Source organism: Mustela nivalis (assembly GCF_964662115.1).
Source record: "Mustela nivalis genome assembly, contig: HAP1_SCAFFOLD_2561, whole genome shotgun sequence".
In the NCBI taxonomy this organism is placed as follows: Eukaryota; Metazoa; Chordata; class Mammalia; order Carnivora; family Mustelidae; genus Mustela; species Mustela nivalis.
Genome location: NW_028134104.1, coordinates 15,714 through 24,491, shown reverse-complemented (window position 1 = coordinate 24,491; position 8,778 = coordinate 15,714). Strand labels below are relative to the sequence as shown.

The 8,778-nt window shown below is 58.0% G+C and overlaps 2 long non-coding RNA genes across 2 annotated transcripts; both read left to right on the top strand.

The window, feature by feature from the left end:
• The first annotated feature begins 1,868 nt into the window (after positions 1–1,868).
• On the top strand, positions 1,869–3,693 carry LOC309858476. Its single transcript, XR_014308213.1, has 3 exons — positions 1,869–2,648; positions 3,011–3,114; positions 3,624–3,693. It is a non-coding gene; the product is annotated as an uncharacterized lncRNA (long non-coding RNA).
• Positions 3,694–4,677: 984 nt separating this feature from the next.
• LOC309858478 lies at positions 4,678–6,065 on the top strand. Its single transcript, XR_014308214.1, has 3 exons — positions 4,678–4,910; positions 5,550–5,582; positions 5,964–6,065. It is a non-coding gene; the product is annotated as an uncharacterized lncRNA (long non-coding RNA).
• Positions 6,066–8,778: the final 2,713 nt, after the last annotated feature.

The window sequence follows — 8,778 nt, the reverse complement described above, 5'->3', positions numbered from 1 at the left end:
GTGGTCCTTTATGTGCCCAGGTCGAGGGGACACTGGGAGCAGGCAGAGCAGCCCAAGGGCCACTCAGGATTTGCAAAGTCCTGTTTGGGATGATTTCATTCAATCATGGCTCTTAAGCACCTAGGAATGCAGGCTCTCTCTAGTCACCAAGAGCAGTGAATGGGTAACGTAGAGACAATGTCTGGGTCTCCATTCTCGTCCCAGGGTCACATAGGCACTCTCCACATCCTAAGCACGCATGTCTAGCGTTCATCAGATGGGGCATCTCTGTGACCTACTCTAGGGATGAATGGATCCACCTCTCTTGGGACCATGAGGATGCACTCTACGATCAAGGAAGAACAGGATAGGTCTTTGGGTGCCAGAGGAGGTCCTGCTGCCTCCACAGAGCAGGGTGGGAGGCGACAGGGGATGTTGCTGGCGAGGGATGTTCAGAACCATGGATCTCCCAGGACTCTCGATTTCCATGGGAGAGCTTAGTGGGGCAGCTTCCTCTGAAGAGGCCAAAGAGTCCGAGAGAGGTGTGGACGGGATGCCAAGCACTCTGGGAAGCAGAGCCCATTGTGGGCTGAGTTGGTGCCTACAACAGCCATCCCTTGGATGGTCCATTCTTGCTCCGCCTGCCCCTATCCATATCCACCTCCGCTGACCACCACAAGTGGGGCCAAGGACAGAAAGGGTGGGGACCGGACCACTCACCCGTCGGCCTCCAACCAAAGCCCAGACACTGGTCTGCAGGGAGGATGCATGACTGAGGGGCCAAAGGACAGACCTATGGGAGGTCCCTCCCTCATCCCACGTGGTCAGCAGTCAGCAAGGACAGCTCCAGAGGGGTTGCAAGTGGGCTGGCGCCATTCTGTGGGGCCCACACCGAAAGGATGGTGCTGTGGGAGTAGCGTGGAAAAGGAAGGGAAGGCCAGGTCTCTGACTCTGCCCCACATTTGACTTTCCCCAGCACTCTGTGTCCCATCTTGGGAACCTGGCCTGAGCAGACACGGCAGGATATCGGGCAGTCCCTGCACACTGCCCATGTGGAGGTCAAGGGGGCCTATGTGCACGTCACGTGGCATGACCGGGACCTAAACACCCATGCCCCCGTTCCGCTGAGGCAGCGGGAACTTCTGCAGCTCACAGAGGCTGAGGCGGAGGGTAAGGGGCATTGCAAGCTGGGAAGGCCATCTGGGATGGGGCTCATGGGCTGGGTATTCCTTGAAAGGCCATGGGATCCGTCCTGTTCAGGGAAAGGCACATGGAGTGTCAGTGATGTGGCTGAATCGTTCCCCTTACTCCCACCCCCGTGTCCGCTATGCGACGCGTTCCAGCAGCTGAGCCGGCCAAAGAGCCTCCCATGGAGCGAGAGGCAACCCTGGCTCTGCATCAGCCATCACCTTCAGGGTCCGAGCCAGCCTCCCCTCCACCGGCTGCTCCAGAACTGGAACAGGGGCTCCTAGGTTACGGATGGTCGCCGGGTCCTGAGGCACAGACGGCTGGGCCATCGGCTTGCCTGGGAGTTTGCACGCCAGCTGTCGCAGGTGCCACTGAGCCCACTCCAGCCGCAGAGGCATCCTGCCAACCCAAGAAGCGGCTCAAAGAGAAGGAGCCTGACCTCCTGGACTTCCCTCCCAAGCTGGTGGCAGAGCAGCTCACCTACATGGATGCGGTGAGCAGCTGGGCCCCCAGGGTAGGAGGGCAGGGCCGGCTTTTCTTCTGCTCTCCGCTGCCCTATACCGGCTTTTCCCTGATGTGGACTCCTAGGATATAGGGCCAGATCTCAGCTGCAGCCCTAACCGACCGGGGAAACCCATCAGGGTTTTTAGACCTGAGCTTTCACTGTCCAGCTGCGGACTGTGGAGACAGGCACTGAGAAGGACTGAGGCAGAGGTACCACGCAGATGCAATGACTCAGAAGCGAGAGCCCGTAAATGGGAAGGCTCTGGTCCCCCGCGGGGAGGAGGGCAGCTCCCTGTGTGCAATCCCGTCCATGGGTCGCCCACCCATCTGCCTGGGAGCCTGAGCACCATCAACCTGGCTTAGGCATCTGATGCGTCCTGAAGGACAGGCTAGACACGGAAAGCCATGCTTTCAGCCACCAGGTGACAATGGGCACCTGTAAGGAGACAGGGACCGCAGGGATGAGCATTTGGAGGAGGAGATGCCCCCTTGGGAGCACCACCTGGTGCGGCCCCCTGGACATGGAATGATCAGGGTGCACACGCCTTCCTCCCTTCCCTTGCCTCTCTTGGCTCCTGGGGCATCCCGCACTGGCTTCCCTCGGAGAAGAAGAGGGGCATGAAATGCAGGCTCTCTAAGCAGGCTCCGGCCACATTCGCAGCCTCCTGAGCTCCAGCTCTGACCTGGGACCCCTCCCGAGGACATGAGTCTTGCATGGGCGAACATGTGTGGGGCTCAACACACCTCCCCCTGTCCCCTAGGAGCTGTTCAAGAAGGTGGTGCCCCATCAGTGCCTGGGCTCCGTCTGGTCCCGGAGGAACAGGCCTGGCAACGAGCACCTGGCACCCACAGTCCGGGCCACCATCGCCCACTTCAATGCTGTGGCCAGCTGCATCGTCACCACGTGCCTTGGCGACCCAAGCATGACAGCCCGGGACAGGGCCGTGGTGGTGGGCCACTGGATCCGGGTGGCCAAGGTATGCTGTGGGAGGCCCAGCTCCCTGAGGCTCGCCTGAGCCTCGGGAACTGCTCTTCTGTCTCGCTCCCTTCTCAGGGCTGAAGGCCCTGCTCTAAGGCCTGTGGTCCCTAGGCTCTTCCTCCCGGGGGCATGGCCCAACGTTGGGACGCTCAGTTCCCACGTGACGCCTCCTTTGCAGTGAGGGAAAATCCTCCCTCTCGCCAGCAGTGTTCCTCTTTAGGGCTGACCTGTGCCCTTCTGCAGCTCCCTGGACATCAGCTTCACCCGTGGGGGAGCCCTAAACCGAGGGGGGCACTAAAGCTCTCGAGCATCTGGGGCTCCTGCTCTCCCACTGACAGCTCCTTCTCCTCCCTCCCCCAGGCCTGTCAGATCCTAGGGAACTACTCCTCCCTGCGTGCCATCCTGGCGGCTCTGCAGAGTGCCTCCATCCACCGCCTGCAGAGGACATGGGACAACGTTTCCAGGTGAGGAGGCTTCTCTGCAGGAGGGGCCAGGATGGAGGCGGGATCTCCCACAGGCCTGTCCTTTGCCCCCCTCAGTCAGCTTGGACCTCCTGGGAGGCAGCAAACCCTGACCAAAGGACCTGGGCCCGGGGCTGCTCCTCTCAGCCTTCCTGGGGAACAGGCCACCAGGCCTCCTGCTTGAGAAATCCAATGTCCTCCATGCCCCACCCTGGCCTCAGCTGAATTCCATATTTCCACGTGGTGACTTGGCAGCCACTGAAGTCTCTGCCCATGGTTCAGCCAGAACCCCACCCAAACCGAGCTGTTCAATTAAGCTGGGAAGGGACGCCCAGGGGGACGCCCAGGAGAACGCCCTCCCATGTCCTACGAAGACCCCAGTGCTCAGAGCAGCCCAGAGCAAACCCTCAGCCAGCCCCGTGGACATGCGGGGCTGCTCCAAGAAAAGGGACTCGCACTCTACCCTGCCACGTTAGGACTCCCCTGAGCCTAACTTCTTTCCCTCTCTTCAGGAAGAGCTTCCGAACATTCCAACAGCTCTGCACAGAAGGCAACCCCCAGGGCAGGGAACTACTCATCAAGGTAGCACGGGAGGTGCAGGGCTCCAAGGACAGGAGAGGGGTGGGAGGAGGCGTGATCCTGTGTGGATGAAGTAGGGAATGGCCTGAAGCATTCCTCGGGGAGCAGAAGCCTTTGGCAGGAATGTGCTGACAGCCTGGGCTGAAGATTCCCCCTGGGGCTGGGACAAGCGGGTGCTGCCCATCCAGACTCCCTAGGCTAGATTTCAGGTCTCTCTGTGTCCATCCATCGAGAAGGTCCACATGGGGGCCCACATGAACGCGGACAGCCCAGAGGACAGGCCCCTGCTCACAGATGGGGTGGGGATGGGTTGTGGGCCACAAAAATGATGATCCTAAGAGGATCCTGAGTGCTCAGGAGACCGCAGGAGGTAGGTGGAGTTCCCCCTTCTGCCCATGGGAAAACAGGCTCAGGGAGGCCAGGCTCCAAGCTCCAGGTCCCCCATGGACTGAATGGGGGAGCTGAGATTGTTCTAGAAGGACTCATGGCATGCTTCAGGGGAATGGAGCGTCAGTATCAGCAGACGTAGGTCGGACGTCTAGGGTCTGCAGTCAAAGACGGTGGGCGCAAGGGGACTGAGGCTATTCTGCTCTCAAGGATCTTGTCCTTGGCCCTCTAGAAGCGGCCCTCGAACAAACTGGCCAGCCTGGTGAGGCAGCTGCAGAGAGCACGGAAGGGGCTGCCCAAGAAGGTGAGTGTGCCTGAGGGACAGGGCCTCCAAGGCCAGGGGAGAGGGGCTCCTCCCTGAGGGCTAGAAGCGTCCAGATCAGGACAGGTGGGACCTGCCACTCCAGCTCCACCTCCTGCCTGCCGCCACAGTTGCTCAATGTCTTCTTTCCTGGGGACCAGGAGGAAGGAGTCTAGCAGGCTGGGTAGAGAATGGATTTGGGGCTGGGGAGGGGCCCGGGGCTCCATAGCCAGGGGGTTTTTTGAATTTCAAAAAGCAGGCCCTGGAGGCGATTAGGATGAGTCTGATGTTCTGGGAGGGTGAGGGGAAAGCGAATCCAGGGGAAGCAACTAAGGGTCCTAGGCCCTTTTCCATGTGGGAAAGTGGGGTGGGCCAGGACGCTGAAGTCTTTTCGGGGAGGGCCCCTGTGGGCACCAGACAGCAGGGACTCATCCCAAACCTACCCCTCATGACACAGGGTGTCGTCCCATACCTTGGCACTTTCCTCTCCGACCTGGTGGTGCTTGATACAGCAATGGAGGACTACCTGGAGGTGGGTGAGCCTGAGGATTGTGGAGGAGGGACCAGAGTCCTGAGGACAGGGAGCAGAGAGTCCCCGGACTGAGCCCTGAGCTCTGAGTCCTTCGGAGACCTCCCTTCCCCACAGCCTCACAGCCGCCCCTAAGAACTGGCATCTCTTGCCCATCTCAGTGCTGAGGGAAGGGAGTCTGCGCCCATCTCAGTGCTGAGGGAAGGGAGTCTGCACCCAGACGGGTGGCCCAAGACTGGGGAAGCACCAGCGCATCCTGAAGGTGAAGCTGCATGCGCTCTGTGTGCATGGGCTGCAGCCTCTCCCTCAGACCTTGCCTGTCGGGGACAGTGAAGTCAGGACCCTGCACATCAGCCACACTTCAGGAGCCCAGCAGATCCTGCCTGCCTGAGGCGTCTGCCGCTCCCTTCAGTCACCACAGAGTGTTGTGCTGCAGGGTGCTGACCGGGAGCCCTTTCAGCATCCCCCAGTCTTCCTTCCTCTGGACCCCAGGGCTTGCCCTAACCCCAGTCTCATTGTGTGTGTGGCTTGGCGGCCCACTCCGGGGTCCTGGCCTACGCGCAGCCTCAGAACGGGTGGGTGTAAGGTGCTAGGACTGACCGGGGGCCTCTTTCTGAAGGACAATGGTTGTCTACTTTCCAGGGCAATGAGATCAACCACCGCAAAAAGAATAAGGTGAGCATACGTAGCCCTGGCTGTAGGGAAGGGCAGGCAGACCCTATCAGAGACGCCCCTGGGAAGAACATTGCTTGGCTCCATCCACTCCCCTCCATCTCCCATTTCCTGGGACAGGTTGCTAAGAATGAAGTGCAAGACCCATCGAGTCAGTCAGTAGGGATCCAGAAGGGCATCAAGGAGAACTTCCCTTGATGGAGGAGGGGCTAATTCTACTAGCCTCTGAGAACAGTTTGGGACCAGACGAAGTTGCATGCAGGAGGGTGGTCATGTGTGCCAAGACCCAGGACCCGACCCCTGTCCCGCTGCTCGGCCCTCACCTGGCCCTGTAGCTTCCCCACCCAGGCTCAGGGTGCATCCTGTGCCTCTGTCCCGGCCCAGGAATACCGAGTCCTCACGGACATCATGCTGCTCCAGGCGGCGGCAGAGAATTACTGCCTAGAGCCCCAGCATCCATTCACGGCCTGGTTCTGGGCTGTGGAGCGGCTCAGCGAGGAGGACAGGTGAGGCCCACTCAGGAGCTGGGTCAGGCGACGTCGGGGTGGACTCTTTCTGCTGGCCCCGCCTGGGATCCTCCTTCTAGGGCTCCCTGGGCAGCCAGACACCAGCTGTGGGAAAACCCTGGGAGGGACTCCTGAATGCCAGCTGCTGCTCAACTCACAGGTGTCCCTCTGTCCTTAGCTACAACCTGTCATGCCAGCTGGAGCCGCGGTCCTAGCTGGCCAGCAGAACACAAGCACCAGGACCACTGGCTACAGCCACCATCAGACCTGAACCCGTGCACACTGGCTGAGCCAAGGATTGCCCCTCGGCCCCTGGGCTACTTGTGGTGCACGAGCCCCATCCGCTGCTCAACACCCCTTCCTCTCCCCTACAGAATTACTTGTTCTGGAAGGGGCAATATTGAATATAATTAAAGGGTTGTTATTTAACCACAACCACCACCACCACAACAACAAAAAGGAATGAGAACCCTTGGGATTAAAGTTTTCTTACCCAAATAATAATAGTAGTAGTAGTAGTAATAATAATAATAATAATAAAGGTTTTTATTTTCTCCTCTACCTGCCCACGTGTGCGTTTGGTTCTTTTATTTCCTACGGTAATGTACAACGTGTACAGACTCTCTTCTTCATTCCTGAACCCAGAAATCTTACAGAGTCAGCAGCTATTCAATGGGGCAGAAAGGAGAGGAGCCAGCCCTCCTCACTTCTGGTGGCACTACTCATTACTGGTGGCACCTCCCAATGCCGTTTCCTCAGAGGACAGGTTCATTTCTGTGTCAGGCATCTGGGCAAACAGCAGACACAGCCCTCAGGACCCCTGAGATGGAGACGTTGCAGGTCCTTCCCCAGGAAGGCAACAAACCCTGACCAGGCGAGTCCTGGAGAGTTCCTTCCCCTCCCCAGAACTATGTGCTGCCCAGGAGAGGGGCTGCTACTCTACCCTCTAAAGCAAGGAGGACGATGTCTTGCTTCCTTGGGGATATGCTACGTGTGCGTGTGTTTGTGCGGGTTTGGACCCAGTATTTGGGACTGGCGGTTGTCGAGTTCAGTCTCCTGAATTGCATCAGCACGATGTAGGGAAAACACATGCAAAGAGATTCAACCCTGCCTGTGGAAGCTCCAAAATCTGAGGAAGATATTTTGTAAATGGAAGAAGGGCAGGCAGGACGTCCCGTCCTCAGTTTCCCTAGAGGCTCTCCAGGTTCACCCTTTACCAAGACTGGAATCCCCCTGGGATCCTTATCCAGGATCTCTGGATTCCTTTTCCCTGCTTCTTTTGGGTGAGGCTGGAGAAAAACGAAAGAAACTGGGAGGTGTCTCTGGCTCTATTCACGTCTATGCTGACCTAGGAGCTAGGATGTCCAGCCATCCTGCATTTCCTTACGCAGTTCTTGGCAAGGCCGTGGGGCCCTTCAGGCCCCTGACCCTCTTGGTCAGGTCCATGGTAGCCACTGCTCCCTGGCTGGGGCCTGATGGAGCAGAGATTGGTTCTCCCTTGCCAGGATAAAGGTTCAGATCCTTGACCAGAGAAACCCCACACTCTCCTGGCTGGCCAAGGGCACTGTCAGGTCCAGGTGGTTCTGAAGTCCCTGGTCTCCATCATCCACCAGGTGACACACCCATGTTCCACTCACTTGTCTGAAATGGGGAACTCGCCTGACGCGGTAGACCAACACACACATGGAATGTGAGCAGGGGAGAAGCGTCTATCATGCAAATGGATGCGAAACGAAGCAAGGGTAGGAATCCTTCTCTCCAGACACAACAGACTCTGAACCAAAGGGGGGAGGTACGAAGCCACAGAGAAGGACACTACTTCCTCGCAAGGGAGGCCATGTAATAGGAGAGAACATCTCGAAATATGTAGACACGCACCATGGGAGCACCCAAAGGCATCCAACAGTGCATAACAAACATAAAGTCACCTTTGACAGCCGTACCATGCAGTGGGGGACTCTAACACCCCACATCTGCTAATGGACACAGGATCCAAACTGACAATCAACAGGGAATCTATGGCTTTGAGGGATGCACCCGTTTCAACACGTAGATGCAGAACCTTCCACCCTGAAACCGCAGCATCCGCAGTGCTGGATTTCCAGTGCACATGGAACATTCTCCAGAGTAGATCACACGTTAGGGCACAACCCAAGTCTCAACAAACTCCAAAAGATGGATATCATCCCACGCATCTTTTCTCAGCACGATGCTACGGAACGCCAAATGAACCCTAAGAGCAACCCTGGAGAGACCACGAATCCATGGAAGTTCAATTACATGCTACCCAACCAGCACTGGGTCAACCCGGAATCCAAAGAGGATGTCCAAAATTACATGGAAGCAAAAGGACACGCCAAGGGTCCCCAACCTTGCAGATACAGCGCCAGGGAATCTAAGAAGACAGGATCCAGCACCACAAGAAAAATCCCCAATACCATCAGCTGACACATAAGGACCTAGCCAAAGCACAACACAGAGCTCCTGAGCAGTCGCTCAGCCTGGGCGAGTTGGAGCTCCTGCTGTTGGGTGCAGGCTTAGCTTCCATCTCGACTCTAAGTCCCAGCCTGGGGGGTGTTCTTTCCTTTCTCCCAGGACCATCCCCACCAGGGCCACTGGGGAATCAACCCTTCAGGGGGTTCTCGGCAGAGAGAAATGGCCCAAAGGGCCCAGGAAACAACCACCCCTTCCCC